Source organism: Salvelinus alpinus, chromosome 1 (assembly GCF_045679555.1).
Source record: "Salvelinus alpinus chromosome 1, SLU_Salpinus.1, whole genome shotgun sequence".
Classification (NCBI taxonomy): Eukaryota; Metazoa; Chordata; class Actinopteri; order Salmoniformes; family Salmonidae; genus Salvelinus; species Salvelinus alpinus.
The window spans coordinates 86,639,470-86,661,020 of NC_092086.1; the positions used below are offsets into that span (position 1 = coordinate 86,639,470).

Genomic DNA, 21,551 nt, shown 5'->3' on the forward strand with positions numbered 1-21,551 from the left:
TGGGCATTGCATATACTCACTTCTTAATACCCACTGATACGTATCAAAGTAGTGTAGTGGAGGTATACGCCATATCAATTAATATATTTTTTATTTATTTATTTAACCTTTATTTAACTAGGCAAGTCAGTTAAGAACAAAGGATATTGCCGAAAATACCATTCTACATGCAAGTGGTTTCATGGACAGAGATGGAAATATCCATTAGAAATCTAGAAAGATGGGCCTCCAGAGTGGTGCAGCAGTCTAAGTCACTGCATCACAGTGCTGGAGGCGTCACTACAGATCTGGGTTCGATCCCGGGCGGTATCACAACCGGCTGTGATCGGGAGTCCCATAGGGCGCCGCACAATTGGCCCAGCGTCATCTGGGTTAGGGGAGGGTTTGGCCGGGGGGCTTTACTTGGCTCATTGTGCTTTAGTGACTTCATGTGGCAGGCCTGGTGCCGGCAGGCTGACCTCGGTCGTCAGTTCAACAGTGTTTCCTCCGACACATTGGTGCAGCTGTCTTCCGGGTTAAGCGGGCGGGTGTTAAGAAGCACAGTTTTGCGGGTCATGTTTTAGAGGATGCATGACTTGATCTTCGCCTCCCAAGCCTGTTGGGGAGTTGCAGCAATTAGACAAGATTGAATTTGGGGAGAGATGGTTTGGGATGAGTTGGACCGCAGAGTGAAGGAAAAGCAGCCAACAAGTGCTCAGCATACAGTTGAAGTCGGATGTTTACATACACCTTAGCCAAATACATTTAAACTCAGTAAAAATGCCCTGTCTTGCGTCAGTTAGGATCACCACTTTATTTTAAGAATGTGAAATGTCAGAATAATAATAGAGAGAATGATTTATTTCGGCTTTTATTTCTTTCATCACATTCCCAGTAGGTCAGAAGTTTACATACACTCAATTAGTATTTGGTAGCATTGCCTTTAAATTGTTTAACTTGGGTCAAATGTTTTGGGTAGCCTTCCACAAGCTTCCCACAATAAGTTGGGTGAATTTTGGCCCATTCCTCCTGACAGAGCTGGTGTAACCGAGTCAGGTTTGTAGGCCTCCTTGCTCACACACGGTTTTTCAGTTCTGCCCACAACTTTCTATAGGATTGAGGTCAGGGCTTTGTGATGGCCACTCCAATACCTTGACTTTGTTGTCCTTAAGCCATTTTGCCACAACTTTGGAAGTATGCTTGGGGTCATTGTCCATTTGGAAGACCCATTTGCGACCAAGCTTTAACTTTCTGACTGATGTCTTGAGATGTTGCTTCAATATATCCACATAATTTTCCTGCCTCAAGATGCCATCTATTTTGTGAAGTACACCAATCCCTCCTGCAGCAAAGCACCCCCACAACATGATGTTGCCACCCCCGTGCTTCACGGTTGGGATGGTGTTCTTCGGCTTGCAAGCCTCCCCCTTTTTCCTCCAAACATAACGATGGTCATTATGGCCAAACAGTTCTATTTTTGTTTCATCAGACCAGAGGACATTTCTCCAAAATGTACGATCTTTGTCGCCATATGCAGTTGCAATCCGTAGTCTGACTTTTTTGGAGCAGTGGCTTCTTCCTTGCTAAGTGGCCTTTCAGGTTATGTCGATATAAGACTCGTTTTACTGTGGATATAGATACTTTTGTACCTGTTTCCTCCAGCATCTTCACAAGGTCATTTGCTGTTGTTCTGGGATTGATTTGCACTTTTCACACCAAAGTACGTTCATCTCTAGGAGACAGAACGCGTCTCCTTCCTGAGCGGTATGATGGCTGCGTGGTCCCATGGTGTTTATACTTGCGTACTATTGTTTGTACAGATGAACGTGGTACTTTCAGGCGTTTGATGAACCAGACTTGTGGAGGTCCACAATCTTTTTCTGAGGTCTTGGCTGATTTCTTTAGATTTTCCCATGATGTCAAGCAAAGAGGCACTGAGTTTGAAGGTAGGCCTTGAAATACATCCACAGGTACACCTCCAATTGACTCAAATGATGTCATTCAGTCGATCAGAAGCTTCTAAAGCCATGACATAATTTTCTGGAATTTTCCAAGCTGTTTAAAGGCACAGTCAACTTAGTGTATGTAAACTTCTGACCCACTGGAATTGTGATATAGTGAATTATAAGTGAAATAATCTGTCTGTAAACAATTGTTTTAAAAATTACTTGTCATGCACAAAGTAGATGTCCTAACCGACTTGCCAAAACTATAGTTTGTTAACAAGAATTTTGTGGAGTGGTTGAAAAATTTGTTTTAATGACTCCAACAGAAGTGAATGTAAACTTCTGACTTCAACTGTATGTGGGAACTCCTTCAAGACTGTTGGAAAAGCATTCCAGGTGAAGCTGGTTGAGAGAATGTCAAGAATCTGCAAAGCTGTCATCAAGGCAAAGGGTGGCTACTTTGAATAACCTTTTTTGGTTACTACATGATTCCATATGTTTTATTTCATAGTTTTGATGTCTTCACTATTATTCAACAATGTCGAAAATAGTAGCAATAAAGAAAAACTCTGGAATGAGTAGGTGTGTCCAAACTTTTGACTGGTACTGTATATACACTACCGTTCAAAGGTTTGGGGTCACTTAGAAATGTCCGTGTTTTTGAAAGAAAAGCATTTTTTTTGTCTATTAAAATAACATAAAATTGATCAGAAATACAGTGCAGACATTGTTAATGTTGTAAATGACTATTGTAGCCGGAAACGGCAGATTTGTAATGGAATATCTACATAGGCGTACAGAGGCCCATTATCAGCAACCATCACTCCTGTGTTCCAATGGCACGTTGTGTTAGCTAATCCAAGTTGATCCTTTTAAAAGGCTAATTGATCATTAGAAAACCCTTTTGCAATTATGTTAGCACAGCTGAAAACTGTTGTTCTGATTAAAGAAGCAATAAAACTGGCCTTCCTTCGACTAGTTGAGTATCTGTAGCATCAGCATTTGTGGGTTCGATTTCAGGCTCAAAAGGACCAGAAACAAAGACTTTCTTCTGAAACTCGTCAGTCTATTCTTGTTCTGAGAAATGAAGGCCATTCCACGCGAGAAATTGCCAAGAAACCGAAGATCTAGTACAACGCTGTGTACTACTTCCTTCACAAAACAGAGCAAACTGGCTCTAACCAGAATAGAAAGAGGAATGGGAGGCCCCGGTGCACAACTGAGCAAGAGGACAAGTACATTAGAGTGTCTAGTTTGAGACAGACTCACAAGTCCTCAACTGGAAGCTTCATTAAATAGTACCCGCAAAACACCAGTCTCATCATCAACAGTGGAGAGGTACTCCAGGATGCTGGCCTTCTAGGCAGTTGCAAAGAAAAAGCCATATCTCAGACTGGCCAATAATAATAAAAGATTAAGATGGGCAAAAGAACACAGACACTGGACTGAGGAATCAGGCAGAACTGCCACCCTCACCGCCACCATGGTCATCTCCTCTCACCACGGCCCTTAACGTTACACTGCACAGACTCTGCTTGCGCCATGCTGAAGACTAGTTAAGGGAAACATAATCGGATGACTGCATCGAGCCGGCACTGTATATCAGTACAGAAGTCTGAGCATCTCGTCTTGTCTATTTCCGTCTCGCATCCTGGCATTTCAACCTCTTTCCTTAATCAACTGTGAAGTAAAAATGTTCACACTTTATTTTGTCTGACTCTAATGGAAGGAGGGCTGGTAAAGTGGAAATGAATGAATGAGAGAAGCTGCACTCTTATACTTCCACTTTATGGGAGTGGCCAGGCAGAACAGCACTCCTGTAGTTTGTAAAAAATTATGTGAAAGACTGAGATCATAAGGCAAAAGATTCTGTTGTCTGATGAGACAAAATTGTAACTATTTGGCCTGAATGCAAAGCACTATGTCTGGAGACAACCAGGCACAGCTCATCACTTGTCTAACACCATCCCTACCGTGAAGCATGGTGGTGGCAGCATCATGCTATGGGTATGCTATTCAGTGACATGGACTGGGAGACTGGTAAGAATAGAGGGAACAATGAATGGAGCTAAATACTGTCAAATCCTTGATGAGAATCTGCTACAGAGTGCAAATGACCTTAGACTAGGGCGAAGATTTACATTCCAACCGGACAATGACCCCAAGCATACAGCCAGAGCAACGCTGGAACGGCATCAGAACAATAATGTTGAAGTCCTTGTGTGGCCCAGCCAAAGCCCAGACTTGAATCCCATTGAAAATCTGTGGAAAGATTGAAGATTGCTTTTCTCTGCCGCTCCCCAACTAACATAACAGAGTTTGAGAAAATCTGCAAGGAAGAATGGGAGAAAATCCCCAAATCCAGATATGAGAAGCTGATACAGACATACCCAAGACGACTCAACGCAATAATCGCCGCCAAAGGTGCTTCAAAGTATTGACTCGGGTGTAAATACTTATGTAAATTAGATATTTCTCTATTTCATTTTCAATAAATGTGAAACAAAAAAATCCAACATGTTTTCACTTTGCCATTATGGGGTGTTGTGTGTAGATGGGTGAAAAAAATATGTATTACATTTTTAATTCAGGCTGTAACACAACACAACGTGGAATTAATCAAGAGTATGAATACTTTCTGAAGGCACTGTATGTATCAGATATTTCATGAGAGTAGAATTAAAGATATCATAGTTTGACAGATTGCTGGACTCATTGAATTGTGGAGATCTCTAATTTAGCCTACTCGTATTGAGTTTTAGTATATAAATATTCAACAATTTAAAAAAAAAGTCCTATTGCTCTGTGTTTTTGCTTTCTGTATACTATACTGTACTGTGTATTTGTAGTGTGCATGAGCATGAGAGTTTGTGGGCGTGGGCATGTGCGCATGCATTGACTGTTGAAGAAAATACTTAACCGCCACTGCCTCTCCTGCTCCTGGCTGACCTGTCTGTCCTGCAGAAAGGTCTGTTTGATTGACAGCCGGCCTTTGCGGTGTTTATAGGAATTGACCTTAAACAAGCAGGTTCAGCAGCAGCACTGTAGTTTGACTAACTGTCTGTTTTCCTCTCCCCGGACTCTGACGTGAGTGAGTGGGGGGGTGAGTGAGACGGGGACGGAGTGATGGGAGGTGGGCTAGCTGGTGGACGCAGAGCTGAGGGGGTGGAAGGAAGGAGAGTACTGTAGCTCTATTCTCTGTGTGGGCTCTTTGTTCTCCCTTTCTCTGTGTGTTTCTTTGAGCTGCTGTGGAGCTAGACCCTGCAGAGGCCTGGCTCTACTGCTTTCTGCCAGGGCCCACAGAAAGTGAGCAGTGAGCCCTGTTCTAACTCACACTGGGCTAATTCATTGTTACACACCCACAGCCATATGTAACTATAGTAAGAGCTCTCTCTCGCTCTCTCTCGGGCAGTCATTATACCTGCCCTTGTTTGGATGATGTTCCCTGCTTGGTGCTTGCTGTATTTGAGCTTATTCAATCTTTATTACACCTCTATTATCCCTCCCTCTCTAGGTTTAATCACATCCCTGAGCTGTTTCACAGATGAGGAAAATTATTTTACTTACCTGGAAAAACCCAGCAATATCATGGTTCCAGCTCTAATGTGGATAATTACAGAGAATGTATCTCATTTATCCTCCTCTGTATTTACTGCCAGTGTGCCAGGCCGAGTTGGATGGTTGGAGAATACAGGGAGGTAGAGCATCATAACTATAATGACAATACCAACCGCTAAGTGGGGTGTGGGCTGGAACTATAGTTGGACAGTCCTCCATTATGGAGAGACTGGCTCTCTCCCTCAGGGTCTACTGACCATGGAAGTATAAGCAGTGAAAGACGAGATCTGGGATTACCTTAAATCTCTGAGCAAGAGGACAAGTACATTAGATTGTCTAGTTTGAGAACAGATGCCTCACAAGTCGTCAACTGGCAGCTTCATTAAATAGTACCCGCAAAACACCAGTCTCAACGTCAATAGTGAAGAGGCGACTCCGGGATGCTGGCCTTCTGGTTACCAAAAACCCACATATCTTTAAGATATTTTCTGATTTCGCTCCCTCATGAGGGAGGATTATGAAAGCTCACAGAAGTAACAAGTAAAGGTAGACCTACTAATTAGTTGTCGTGTTTTTACTGATATCTATTTGGTTCATGAATTATTAAGTGGTTAAACTCGAAAGTATATTACTGTTTTCTTTCTCTTTCTGTCATCTGGTGGTCAAAGCAAGTGTGAAAACATTTAGCGTTTTACATTTACTGTACTTTTTCACTGCTTTTGTTGAAAATACACTACTGGTGTCTCCAAGTGGCCACACACCTCTGCAAAGTGTACACAGTTCCTAAATAATTTCAATGCACTTTTATGACTCAAAGAAGAGTCTTCAGCTATAAGTTTGTTTTTTGAGCTCTCCTAGCTGTGCCGTTGAGGAGCTAGCACTCTTGTAGTTGTTTTGTTTGGAACACAACCCTGCATCACCGCCATCACACAATTACTGTTGTTGTTTAAGCAATCCAAAAAATGACCTTTTATAAATCACGATCTGGATCAGGTGGCCATCATTTGAAAGCTTGTTCTATTGCCAACATGATTCGTTAAGTTCTAAAATACCATCTTACAGTGTTAGGGTTTCACAAGCAATTCAGATAAAAATATTGTATTTTTGGTGAGCATAGAAAAGAGTCATGAGTGCATTCAGGTGCTTGTTGTGTGGCGAATTGTCTTCGTAATAGACGAACATTGGTTCATTCTGTTCAGAACTGTACATCAAACATAGTGATCATAAACGGTGACACTGTATATGACTGTATATGAGTTTTATGATATGGAAATGTGAAATGCACATTTGGACTCACAGGTGTTTGGCTTGCTTGTTTGACATCAAAGTGGTATTTATTATAATCCTCAACGTCTCATCTTTCAAAATACATCGATCCCTTTTAATTAACAGCATTTCCCTCATTCGGACATCAACAAATTTGCAAAAATTCCACAATTAACGTGAGGGATGGGGGAAACTTCTTGTCAGATGCGGTGCTCGAGTTCAGAACGGCTGTCAGTCAAAACCTGTAAAGGGCTGTCAGGCACAGACCCTGAGCTGTGACGTCATTCATAGCATGTTACTGTACAGCCACTGTGTTCCAATTTAGGGGCTTATCAGTTTCCAAATCTGCCATTTTCAACCCGTATACAGGTTCAAGTGTGCAGAGTTACAATAATATCCACTGTGTAGAATAATACCCAAACATGCAAAGGAGGATATTGCATATTTCTACCTTTTGTGTACCTATTTAGCATACATCACCATGAAGAGAATGACATTCATAGCCATTAATTATGCATTTCTGTGTAGTACAGATCAGGGACCCATGATGAAATTCTGTTACCGCAATTCTGTTCACGGGTGTAAATCCACTTCAAATACTCTAGATCAAATACCAAAATATATTTTTCCAAAGTCAAGGTGTCATGGCATAGCTGACACCCCATTCTTTCTGCAAACGTATTTAAATTATAATTCGGAGCAGATATTTTTGGGGATATATTTTGGGAAAACGTGGTCATACAAAAAACGGAGGGATATTTTACCAAAATTCTGTTACCAAATCGCCACAGCTCTTGCAATAAATGTATTTTTGTAAAATGTTCAGTGTAAAAGTAGTCCTTGTGCTTAGAGTTGTATGGTTTGTTAAACTTTTAAATCAATGTCTGTTGTTTGGCATACCTTTTTAAGTGAAAAGTCTAAGCATGGAATTGCCCATATACTCTTCAAGAATGCAACTCCTCCACTACAACGGGTACTAATGACTGGCCATTCTCTGCTTTATAACTCGCATGCCTCGCTTAGAGCATCTAAAATGTACAACACCCCCCCCTAAAAACACAAAGTTGACTTCTCAAATAATGAAAGAGTTTATCTGTATGAAACTTTATCCCAGCCAATCCACGCTCGGCAGAATTTAATGAGAGTTTATTGGAGCGGTTTAGCCAAGCCAGTTTAATTTATTTCTGCTTAAAAGCTGAAGAATTGGTAAGAGGCTTACAGAACGTCTCAGACCTATCCTCTGTGGTATAGCACACAGCATTTCAGAAAAGCAGCACACTTATTTTAGACTATTGAAATTCTAGGACCGTGTTTCTGGCTGTAGCTAGCCAAGGAGATTACTGTTAAGTCCCAGAGTGGTCCAGATGTTTCAAAGGCAGTACTGTGTAGTACACAGTGAGGAAGCATCGCACATCGCCTGGAAACATCTGTCAAACAAAAGGCCTTACCACAGGACAGACAACATAAGCTCAGGGATGAAACAGTGTTTTCTAGAAACGACGCTGATTTTTGACAGTTGAGCTAACTGGATTTAAGGATTTAGTTTTTGTTTTGTAGTGAAGTGATACAAATAAGTTCATTTACAGTAGAACCCTTCAATAATCTTTCATGTTCACACAAGCTCCTTCGTCAGAGCATTGTTGTTTTACGTTATTCACAATTGTGAAGGTTAGCAGTGGTTGGCTGATTAGCATTGTCAGTATTTGACAATATTTAGCCATCAGATTCATACTGTAGATTAGATCGCTTACTCACAGCAGCCTCTTCCAGACCACCAATGGATTTAGAGCTGATCTTACACAATGTCATTGGTTTACAATGATGTGTTTCATAATATGACAAAGTTGTCTGAGCTTCAAGTTCATAGCTACAGTAGTAGCAGCAGCCTTCATTGCAGATGACAAATGACTGTCTCCCTAAGTGAGTACTGAACTACACTAGGAGGTTAGGTCACACCATTCTCACTGGTATCTGTGTGTGACTGAGAGCCATGTTTGGTAATGCTGGTGTCTTCTCCTCTCTGCTGTACTGTGGGCCTGTCTTCCTGTGAGATGGAGAGGGCTGCAGGCCTCCTCGGCCCCAGGGGGGAGGGGTCTGGCCTGGGCTTAGAGCGGGATCACATGTCGCTCTGCCATTTTTGTGTTAATTTGCTGGATGTAAACACAACAGCTCTGCTGCAACACACTCTCTCTCTCTCTCTCTCTCTCTCTCTCTCTCTCTCTCTCTCTCTCTCTCTCTCTCTCTCTCTCTCTCTCTCTCTCTCTGGAGGAGAGTGGATGGACTGAGTGTGGATCACTGAGCAATGACAGAGGCGAGATTGGCTGGGCCCTCAGTGCAGCCACCAGGGACATGGGCTAAGAGAGTATGACAGGGTGATTGACAGCATGCCCAGACAACCGGGAATTGCCAGTCCCTCTAACACTGCCTGCTACATCTCACCTTTAATGACCACCAATGTGCACATTTGTAGTCCATATCTATATAATGTGTGCATGCCTTTTTGTCTGTCTCAAATCACAGAACCCTTAAACCATTTTAAAAACGTTTATGCCTGCTGCAGTGAAGGTGTATGCCAGGTAGAGAGGGAGCACTCAGTTCAGTCTTTTCAAACGGAACCAGTCTCGGAGCTCATTACAGTGATATTCCCATTGGAATGCCTGCTCCGTCGGCTGTCTGTTGCTGGGTTCTGGGCTGAGCTCAGCTCCGGTTTCTTCCTGCCGGATGACTGGACACTGAGATGGTTCCCATAGTTTAGCTGCCTTCTGACCCTGCATGGGCATACCCTTGTACCCGGGCTCAATGAGTCCTCTGTAGTCTCAGACAACACACACGCAGGCAAGCACGCACACACACACACAGGATCACCTCACCCTGGCAGGCAGTCAGATTGTTGGGAATGCTGCAGACCAGTGTGAGGATAGATGCTCACAGACTGCTAGGGTAGGGAAACCGAACAATCGCTTTTTGTCTGAATGAAAACTTGTGTAACTGTTTGGCAAAAGCAGGTTATGCTGGCATTATCCGGAGAACAATCCTATGCTTTTCCCTGTCGCCCTCTGAGCTAAGCTTGGCTGGATATCCGTCTGACTTGGCAGGATGGCTGGAACAGTTCTGGACACACACTGAATCAGTCACACACACTGAATCAGTCACACACACTGAATCAGTCACACACACTGCATCAGTCACACACACTGCATCAGTCACACACACTGCATCAGTCACACACACTGAATCAGTCACACACACAAATACAGTATTTGCATACATAACTGTTTCCTTTCACGAAGGTCCTAAGAAGAACGATATTCCAAGTTGCTTATCATGTGTCATGCCAGCTTAATCATGTCCATAAACTGCACAAGGGTCAGACATAGGCCGAAAACTTTTTAGAGAGAGAGAGAGAGAGAGAGAAATAACTATTTCAAAGCGAGGGAGCCATCTGTCAGCCTGGCCAGTAAACAGCTGGTGGGGGAGATGCAAGATGTCTGAACAGAGACTGACAAGATGGGAGATGACAGGAAACAGATTTCCCTTCTGTTTTTTTCCTTCCCTCTCTCTCTGTGGCACGGCGGAGGAAACGGACCATCCATCCGTCTGGGTGCTGTGAAGGCTCCCTCCAGATTCTGCTACCTCTCCTCTCCCTGTCAGCCTGAGAGAAAAGCAGTCCGCTGTAGGATTCATTAGTTTTGTTAGTTATTTTGGGGAGGATTTGTTTGTAGTCCTCAAAGTGTACCGTCACTGTGAACCTTTAATTGTACAGATGTTCTGGTGTCTTCTGCATTGTTTCTTTGATTAGTCAGTGTTCTGTTTTTTTCTCATTCCTTCGCCAGGATGAAAGGAGAACGCGGTCTTTGAAAGTGTAGAATCCACTATTATCTGTTGACAGAGAGATGTATATTTCATGGGATTGTTTTGCAGACCTCGGATCACTATTCATATGGCTTGAATTATTGAGCTGGGCTAATGCACCCACTGCAGATAATAATGTGGATACAAATCTCTCTGCCTGCTGTTCGTTTAATTCAAATGAATGCAAATAGGGAGTCTGAATTGGTGTGTAGTTAGTTTTCAAAATGAGTAGGCCTACTTGGGCTTATGTTGATTACTGTTGTATCATTTGTTAAACCATCTCGGCTCTCCTTAGCTATTCCCCCATAACCCTTTGTGTTTTTTATTCACACAGCTTGTTAATTGGCTGACATCATTAACCCCATTTTCTGCTGGCTTAATGTTGGTGAAATGCCGATGGTGGAATTTCTTCTTCTTCATTCCCTCTCTGCCTCTCTCTCTCGCCCCCTCTCTCCCTCCACAGCACAGTGTAATTTGTGATCTTCATGACATTAGGCAGTGTAATACCATAATGGTCTTAATTGTCTTATCACGTTAATATGTGGCTGTGGCCCCTTCCACATGACAGGGCCAGGCCACCCTAATAAACAGTGATTACACTGTTTTACACACATTGTTTTTCTTTCGTTGTCTCCTCTCTCTCACTCTTAAGTTTTTGATGATCAGCGTAGGAAGGGTGGCAGCTGCTGAGGCTGCAAAAGTCACATCGTGGTTGGCGGCATGTGTGAGCGAGGGAAATAGCGAGAGAGAGAGAGGGGAGAGAGAGAGTGGAAAGGGAGGGGGGAGAATGAGAGAGAGAGATAGGAAGAATGAGTGGAGCGGACGGGATGAGCTGTCATCTCCAGAACTTCTCTCTCAGCTGTCAGATTGACAGGCAGCCTGGACACCTCACACTCAGTTGAACAAGCAGGAGCTGTCACTTCTACACCTGGCCCTCTGTGTGTGTCTCTCTCTCTCTCTCTCTCTCTCTCTCTCTCTCTCTCTCTCTCTCTCTCTCTCTCTCTCTCTCTCTCTCTCTCTCTCTCTCTCTCTCTCTCTCTCTCTCTCTCTCTCTCTCTCTCTCTCTCTCTCTTCTCTTGTGTCTGGATGAGGGGACTGTGGGGGTAGCGGGAGGAGAAGGTGAATAGGAAACTCATGTTGTATGTGTCTCTTTCATTTTTTTTGGTGTGTTTGTAGTTTCATGTTTTATGCACCATCTTATTGGAATGAATCGGGTTAAACCCCTGATTTCACAGCTTCCCAGTCACAAGTTAACCCTTTATATCCTCCCCAGAGAGACTAGTTTGTATGTGTGTGTGGTGGGGGAGGGTGGCATAGCCTCGTGTGCTGCCTATATCAGCTGAGAAAGAGGCCTGCTCTCCTTCAGTCTCTGATAGCATACCCTCCTTTCATTATTCAACACCCCCCCACTAATCCCAGCCCCCCCCCCCCGCCTCTCCCCACAAGCGGCAGAAATATACCAGGTTAAGAATTGGTCTAAAACGCATCTCGGCAGATCAAAAGGGGGAAAGGCGGTGTGCCGGCCTTTCTCCGTGCTTTATCTTTTATTAATTGCCGCAGTGCAGAGAGTGCTAGCGAGTCTCCCCGTGATCATTAATGCATGCAACGCGGAATAACGTATTAACATGTTTCCATGCATTATGCATGGCCAGGGAGGGGGCCGCCATGTTGTGTAGAGGACCCTCTGCCCACAGGCCCTGTGTTCTCTCTCTCTCTCTCTCTCTCTCTCTCTCTCTCTCTCTCTCTCTCTCTCTCTCTCTCTCTCTCTCTCTCTCTCTCTCTTTCCCTGTGTGTGTGCGTGTTCACACTTCTGTGTGTGTTTTCTGTGTGTGCGTGCGTGTGTGTGTCAGTCAGCTGATTTACATTCAGCCCTGCTAACTCCACCACCTGCAAGGCCTGTCCTTTCCTCTACGTGAGAGTGAGGAGGAAGTGGCGTTTCCCTAGGTTTAGAGATGCAGTCGGGACCAGAAGCACTTAGAAATTCGTAATATACTGTACAAATTTGAATTTGTATCATATCATACGAATTGCAAAAAATAAAAATACATGTTTTTTGTTTTGTTTTGCAATTCATCAAATATCATATGAAGTTGATGACATAGCACAGAAAAGTACAACATTTCAGAGACCTGTTTTGGCTCGTTAGCACTACTTTCAAAACTGCTGGCTGTAATTATACAAAATCTTTGGAGCATCAACTTTAACTTAGTACAGGGGCACTTAGTATTCTCCTCTCAATACACTTGGGGAGATTGGTCCCCCCCCCTCCATGGGGCTATTCTGTATCTGTATGTCTGCATCCCACGTCCCTATTCACTATGGGCCCTGGTCAAAATGAGTGCACTAAATATGGAACAGGATGCCATTTGGGAGATATTCTATGTGTTTGTTACAGAACATGTCCTGTAAGCACAATTAACCCTTTATAGAAATGTAATCCCGTAACCTCCCTCCACACCCCCATAATGTGTTTCTCTCTGCTGATAACATATTCATGTTGTTCCCGATGCAGTAGCTATGAGTATTTGGCATGTTCGATTGCTCCCACACTGAGTGACACATTGTGAAAATTCTAAATTCGATACGGCTGAGGGAAAACATTAGCATCCGACAGAGATCGGTAACTAGAAGAAACACACAGACAGACTCTAGATGAGAGGAGAAGTCGTTTTTTCACAGTGCAGTTGATTGATCAGGCTAATGTATAGCTCCCTATCGGCCAATTCCACCTACAAGATCGATCGTTGACTCAATCATGCCTGTGGTGCTAGTGTGTATTTCCATATACTCAGTATTCACAGAGTGCAGTTCATATACCAGAACCTTTTTTTAACCAAACTTCTCTCTGGTCCGGACTCATGTTTCACTTTTTCTTTCTCTCTTTCTTCTTATTTTTCTTCTCTTCTTACTCTCTGTTTCTCCCTCTCTGTTTTTCCCTTTTTCTCTCTCTCTCTCTCTGTTTCTCCCTCTCTCTCTCTGTTTCTCCCTCTCTCTCTCTCTGTTTCTCCCTCCCTCTCTCTCTGTTTCTCCCTCTCTCTCTCTGTTTCTCCCTCTCTCTCGCTCTGTTTCTCCCTCTCTCTCTCTCTGTTTCTCCCTCTCTGTTTTTCCCTTTTTCTCTCTCTCTCTCTCTCTCTCTCTGTTTCTCCCTCTCTCTCTCTGTTTCTCCCTCTCTCTCTCTTTGTTTCTCCCTCTCTCTCTCTCTGTTTCTCCCTCCCTCTCTCTCTGTTTCTCCCTCCCTCTCTCTCTCTGTTTCTCTCTCTCTCTGTTTCTCTCTCTCTCTGTTTCTCTCTCTCTGTTTCTCCCTCCCTCTCCAGTCCAGAGTCTCCAACCCTCCAACAGGTTTCCCAGTAGTATTGATCAGACCCTAACCCCAGCCCCACCAACTCAATGAGGGATTGCTGTGTAGTAATGTGTCTGCAGTAGTTCCACAGGCAGACAGATAGGCTAGTGAGCAGGAGAACGGAACATACTCTGTAATTGGAATTGATCCGGTTACAACTTAATTAATCACAGTAGTTAAATCACTGGGTTCTCTCATGATGCCCAGGCTTACCCAGTTGGAGCTGTGTGTGTGTGTATTGCATTGTATCTTACCTCATTTGCACTCACTGTATATAGATTTTAATTTTTTCTACTGTATTATTGACTGTATGTTTGTTTATTCCATGTGTAACTCTGTGTTGTTGTATGTGTCGAACTGCTGTGCTTTATCTTGGCCAGGTCGCAGTTATAAATGAGAACTTGTTCTCAACTAGCCTACCTGGTTAAATAAAGGGGAAATAAATAAATATAATTAAAATAAAATAAACTTCAGTCTTAGGGTCTCTGTTTGGTTTAATTTATGTTGAAGAGAAAGAAACGTAGCACTGCCCTCTCTGCGAATGTACAAATGTGTGTGTGTGTGTGTGTGTGTGTGTGTGTGTGTGTGTGTGTGTGTGTGTGTGTGTGTGTGTGTGTGTGTGTGTGTGTGTGTGTGTGTGTGTGTGTGTGTGTGTGTGTGTGTGTGTGTGTGTGTATGCTTGTATGTGTGTATCGTATTGTTTTTTTTCGTTTGGGCAAAGTCTGTCCTCTCTCCTCTGTTACCTGGAAACTGATAAGTGGTCAAGGAGTATGTCAATTTGTTAGTAGGCAAACGGAAGACAGTCCTCCCCTCCTCGATAGCCTCCTTTTGGTGAGGAAGCACAAGTGTATCCTACCACGTAGGAGTTTGGATATATGCCATATGCCCTTTGAATCAGTTGTTGTATTGTCAGAGGAAAAAAACACTTGCTACTTATATCGTTTTTTTGTCTATAAAATGTCTTGCACAGCTAACTTCATTAGTTTATCACTTTACACATTTATTTGGGGATCCACCCCCTGTAAGGATCATTTGCCTGATGACGGGCGAGTGGAGAGGAGAGTCTCATTTCACACAAGCACTTTTTCGTCCACGTTCCCTCGCCTCCTCTCCTCGATTACCTTTGAACATTTTTAAAAGGAGGCTAGAGAGGACGCAGGAGAGAGGACGCAGGAGAGAGGACGGAGGAGAGAGGACGGAGGAGAGAGGACGCGGGAGAAAGGACGGGGGAGAGAGGACGTAGGAGAGAGGACGCAGGAGAGAGGACGGAGGAGAGAGGACGGAGGAGAGAGGACGCAGGAGTTTAGCAAATCTAATTAAGAAAAGGCCATTGTCTCTAGGTGAAGGCCTGTATGCTCACTTGTATGCCTGTTGATCCATGTATGCCTCAGAGAGAGAAGACGAGAGATGTTCTTGTGCTCTCTATCTCTCGGTCATATTCATCCTGAAGTGCACTGGAGTGTGTTGTGGTGTGTGCCGAGCAGCATCTCCTTCATGTAGAGAGGAAAACAAAGGCATCGGGCCTGATTGTAGTCATTATGATGCAGGGCTTCTCCTCCCCTCCAGGGAGCTCAACTCGTGAAGCACCACTGCCGCACCGCTCTTCTGTTTTCAATAACAATTATCTAAAATCGCTGTAATTAGCCGGAACCTATGAGGAAATGGAGAGCAGGAAGAGAGGAGAGAGAGAGAGACACAGCGAGGGATAGAGAGGAAGGGGGGTGGAGAGAGAAAAGGAGGGCGGGTGGGTGAGAGGAGGCTCAGATTCAATGAACCTCAGAATGTCAGATCGTCTTTCACATGTAAAATTCAAGAGGACCTTTGTGTTCATCAATTATTAGCGATAAAAGTTTAAGAGGTCCACTGTGTTTTTATATTCAGAGTTATATGGGGAGTCTTTTTAACTGATTCCCAGCCTGGCCCCGGGCTACAAGCTGAAGTAACCTCCACGGTCTCACCCTCTCCTCCTCCTCTCTCCTCTGTGGTGTGAAGCAGCTCAACACAATTGTATTCCAGCAGAAGCCCATGTAGGCAAGTAAGGCATTCAAACTGCAGCACTGGCATCAACTCTGCAACGGAACTGCTTCTGTAGACAGTTGTCTTAACTGTTTTTAGCACATTTGTGATGCCATTTACAGGCCGATGTGGACTAAATAACAGGTTAAGTTCATCTCTATAAATACAGTATCTATAGAGTACCACAGTATGAGTGATAATACCCATAAAACCTAGCGGCCACACAGGGAAATGGTTCTATTCGTTTTTCCAACATACATTTTTCCCATAGTGGATTTTAGAAACACTTAAATTAAGGGCTGTGTAGACTTACCCTGGCGTGATGTTTTGATAACTGTGTAAATCTCTCTAGGACAAGGTGACTTTTATCAATATATTCACCTGTATTTACCCCCCAAAAATGAAATGCTAATTAGCTGCGAATATGGCTATTACAAAGAACTACAAATGTTATGATGATCTGGACGAGACTGCCGATTTGACGCAAAGGTCAAAATCTCTGGATTAACTATCTAATGTTAGCTAAATGTAGTAATGAATAAATTGGCTAAATCTCTTTAAATGGACAATTCTGTGTACTGTCTTGTGCAAGTTTGAAATTAGCACAATATCTGTTAGCAAAGGTGTCAGCTAGAGATGACTTGCAGGACCTTTGCAGGGATTTGTAGTCTTGCATGATATCTACGTTGATGCTAATTAGCATTTTTGAATCTGAGAGTAAATGGAGAAGAAAATATTGACAAGATTTACATGGTTATCAAAATGTCATGCCAGTGTAAGACTGAACAAAACACAGCCCTATGGGAAAAGTGAATGGTAGAAAAACAATTGGAACCATTTCCTTGTTTCGGTATTATGACACCTCCACTGTTGGGCTTTATACTGTATATGGTTTTCTTGTTTATGTTTTTCCTTCTGGCAAGCAAGCAGTTAACTGAATACCAGGTGTGGAGATGGGGCCTTTTTAGGCCCTGTGCTGCAGACTGCAGTATGTCCTTGAGAGAGACAGACTGTCACCTTGCCAGGGGCTAGACTCTTGTTCTGCAGCCATGTGACGGTATTGGCCAATCTGGGCCCCAATCTCCACATCTCTATCTTTCTTGCAATGCAGCCAGTCGTTGCAGTACAGTGCATAATGTTTCCGCCATAATTTCATATGACCGAAAACGGCTTCTGTACAGAACACTGGACTTTATTTTAATTAAGATTTCTACTTCAATGAGTCGGCAGCTTTCAATGTTATTCTTACCTTGGACCAGGCCCTCATCCCCGAGACTCGAAAGAGGAAGCGGCGGCAAAAGAGGGGGAGGCGAGGTGGCATCATGATTAGATTACGTTGCTGAGCATCTGGACCGCCATTGCCCTCTGTTTTGTTGACTAACGTACAACCACTAAAGAACAAACTGAACGATCTCCATTCGAGACTCTCCTATCAACGGCTCCTGAAGAACTGTAATATCTTATGTTTCTCAGAGTTGTGGCTGAACAAGGACATGGATAATATACACCTCGCTGGCTTTTCCATGCATCGTCATGATCGGACATCAGCTTCGAGTAAGCTGAGAGTGGGAGGGGTGTGTCTCTTTGTTAACAACAGCTTGTGCGTGGTCTCTAATGTTAAGGAAGTTTCAAGTTTTTGCTCGCCGGTGTTAGAAAACATAATGATAAGCTGCAGGCTATACTATTTACCAAGCAAGTTTATATCTATATTTTTTGTAGCTGTCTATTTACCACCACATACCGATGCTGGCACTAAACCGTACTCAACAAGCTGTATAGGGCTATAAGTAAACAAGAAAATGCACATCCACAGGCAGCGTTTTTCCTGGCCGGTGATTTTAATGCAGGGAAACTCAAATCCGTTTTACCTCATTTTTACCAGCATGTCACCTGTGCAACTAAAGGCAACAAAACCCTGGATCACCTTTACTCCACACACAGAAATTGATACAAAGCTCTCCCTCACCCTCCATTTGGCAAATCTGACCATAACTCTGTCCTCCTGATTCCTGCTTACAAGCAAAACCTTTAACAGGAAGTGGCCCGATGAAGCGGATACTAAGCTACAGGACTGCTCCAGGATTTATCCGATAACATTAAGGAAGTCACCAGCTTTATTAATAAGTGCATTGACGGGGCCTCCCGAGTGGCACAGTGGTCTAAGGCACTGTATCGCAGTGCCAGCTGTGCCACTAGAGATTCTGGGTTCGAGTCCAGGCTCTGTCGCAGCCGGGCGCGACCGGGAGACCCATGGGGCGGCGCACAATTGGCCCAGCGTCATCCGGGTTAGGGGAGGGTTTGGCCGGCAGCGATATCCTTGCCAATTGCGGACTAGTGACTCCTGTGGCGGGCCGGGCGCAGTGCATGCTGACACGGTCGCCAGGTGTACGGTGTTTCCTCCGACACATTGGTGCGGCTGGCTTCTGGGTTAAATTGGCATTGTGTCAAGAAGCAGTGCGGCTTGTTTGGGTTGTGTTTTGGAGGACGCATGGCTCTCGACCTTCGCCTCTCCCGAGTCCTTACGGGAGTTGCAGCGATGAGACAAGACTGTAACTACCAATTGGAAACCAAGGGGTGAAAAAAAAAAAAGTGCATTGACGATATCAGCCCCACAATGACCACACGTACATATCCCAACCAAAAGCTATGGTGTGCAGGTAACATCTGCACTGAGCCAATGGCTAGAGCTGCCGCTTTCAAGGAGCAGGACACTTATCCGGACGCTTGTAAAAACATCCCGCTACGACCTCTGAGCCATCAAACAGGCAAAACATCAATAGAGGACTAAGATCGAATCCTACTACGCGACATAGGGCCATGCATTATTATGCCTAAACATGAGGTGATGGCGGTGGATGAATGGCACTACAATGAGCATCAGGATCTCGTCACAGTATCTCTGTGCGTTCAAATTGCCATCGATAAAATGCGATTGTATCTGTAGCTTATGCCTGCCCATACCATAACCCCACCGCCACCATGGGGCTCTCTGTTCACAACGTTGACATCAGCAAACCGCTCGCGCACATGGCGTCATACACAATGTCTGCCACCTGCCTGGTACAGTCTAAACCGGGATTCATCTGTGAAGGGCAAACTTCTCTAGCGTGCCAGTGGCCATCAAAAGTGAGCATTTGCCCACTGAAGTCGGTTACGACTCCGAACTGCAGTCAGGTCAGGACGATGAATTGAGCTTCACTGAGACGGTTTCTGACAGTTTGTGCAGAAATTATTTTGTTGTGCATACCCACAGTTTCATCAGCTGTCTGCGTGGCTGGTCTCAAACGATTCCGCAGGTGAAGAAGCCAGATGTGGAGGTCCTGGACTGGCGTAGTTACACATGGTCTGCGGTTGTGAGGCCGGTTGGACGTAATGCATGAGAGCATCAGCAGTTCCGGACGACTGTGTGATCTCGCTCAGTTAACATTCACAAGGCCGCGGGGCCAGACGGATTACCAGGACACGTACATGGAGCATGTGCTGACCAGCTGGCGGGTGTCTTCACTGACATGTTCAACCTCTCCCTGACTCAGTCTGTAATACCTACGTGTTTCAAGCAGACAACCATAGTCCCTGTGCCCAAGAACGCCAAAGTAACCTGTCTAAATGACTAACGCCCTGTAGCACTCACATCTGTAGCCATGAAATGCTTTGAAAGGCTGATCATGGCTGACAACACCATCATCCCAGACACCCTAGACCCACTCCAATTCGCATACTGCCCCAACAGATCCATAGATGATGCCATCTCTATTGCACTCCACACTGCCCTCTGCCCTCTGGACAAGACGAACACATATGTGAAAATGCTGTGTACTCCCTGTTCACGCACGTCTGCATGGCCACGCATGACTCCAACACTATCATTGATCACTAATGACGATGAAACCGCCTATAGAGGTCAGTGACTTGGCAGTGTGATGCCAGGACAACAACTTCTCCCTCAACGTCAGCAAGACAAAGGAGCTGATCTTGGACTACAGAAAATGGAGGACCCGAGCACGCCACCATCCACATCAACGGGGCTGTAGTGGATCTTCAAGTTCCTCTGTGTCCATATCACTAAGCTATTAACATGGTCCACACACACCAACACAGTCAGGAAGAAGGCACGACAATGCCTCTTTCCCCTCAGAAGGCAGACATTTTTGAATGACCTGATATTGTCGGATGGCTACTATTCAATGTCTGCAGATGCATTGTCTTCTAGCCAAGATATGAAATGCAATCATAATTGACTGTAGCACATATAAAGCACACACAACAGCTACCAGTGATTCCATGATGACTGGAAACACAACCGTGGGACGAACGAGGGACGAATTTCCGGGCAAAGGTGGGAAATTTAAAATGGATGAATTCTTCCCTTGCCCTGCAAGTGTCAACTCATCATACGTCATGATATGTCATCAAACGTGTCCACCTAATTTGAGTGTTGAGGGGAGAGGAGGGTGTGTCTTTTATGTGTTTGAAATGCAGCCATTGTGTATTTATTTATTCCTCACGTTTCTATGTTTTTCTCTCTACATTGTTTGGAAGGGCCTGTAAGCATTTCACTGTTAATCTAAAGCTGTTGTTTACGAAGCATGTGACAAATAGCATTTGATTAGATTTTTTGATTACAGTACTGTATTTTGGAGAGGTAGACAGTGTTTATGTCAGAATATGTGGAATACATTTTAGGTAGGCATACAAATTGACAGACATGAACACTCACACACACACACACACACACACACACACACACACACACACACACACACACACACACACACACACACTCATACTCATACTCATACTCATACTCATACTCATAAACATATATATATATATATATATATACATAATTCCGTATATATGTAAGAGCATGTATGACCCCCTGGCGTTTTCTGGCTTTATCTTTATTTCAATTAATGGTTGTGCAATGTCTTCCGCTTTTAATAGTATACTAACAAAGCTATTATACTGTTGATTTGATTTAGTATATTCTGTATGTTATTATGGTTCCACTAAGCACACCAATAAATGAATGGCCATGCAGGTTGTGATTAAAGAAAGGCATGTCAGAAAGTAGTTTATTACTCCCCACTTTCATTCATTTCCTCTATCCTCTATCCTTTTTTACCCCTCTATTCTGCTTTTCTCCATTTCTTCTCCATTTCCTCCGCTCCTTTCCTCTTGATGTGTTGTCATGTAGCGCCACCTGCAGGTCATCCGTAGGGTAACATGTCTGCTGCTGCTTGGTGGAGCTCACTGCATGAGAGGAGAGTTTAACTGAAGCTGCTCCCTCTCTGCAGGGTTCTGTGGTGTTAGGAAATGAGCTCTGGAATAGAAAAACACTCATTCTTCTGGGACAGAAGGAAGAGGCAGTGTGATGCTTACATAAGAGAGAACTGAGCTCTCTCACATTCTGTGTCAGTCTCTCTGTTCAGCCAGGGAGTGCTAAATGATTTACATGTGTGCTTAAAATTCTGCTCACGGGAATTTCTACATTCTCTCTTGTGCCTGGCTTGATAGCACACAATCGGCCCTGTGAAAATACACTGTTGTGTATATTCTCATGACAGTGTACATTTAACTATATAGGCTAGCAC

At 44.0% G+C, this 21,551-nt stretch overlaps 1 protein-coding gene across 9 annotated transcripts in view; it reads left to right on the forward strand.

The window, feature by feature from the left end:
* Window positions 1-21,551, forward strand: part of auts2a (activator of transcription and developmental regulator AUTS2 a) — a 503,450-nt gene that overhangs the window by 189,747 nt on the left and 292,152 nt on the right. The window lies entirely within an intron of this gene.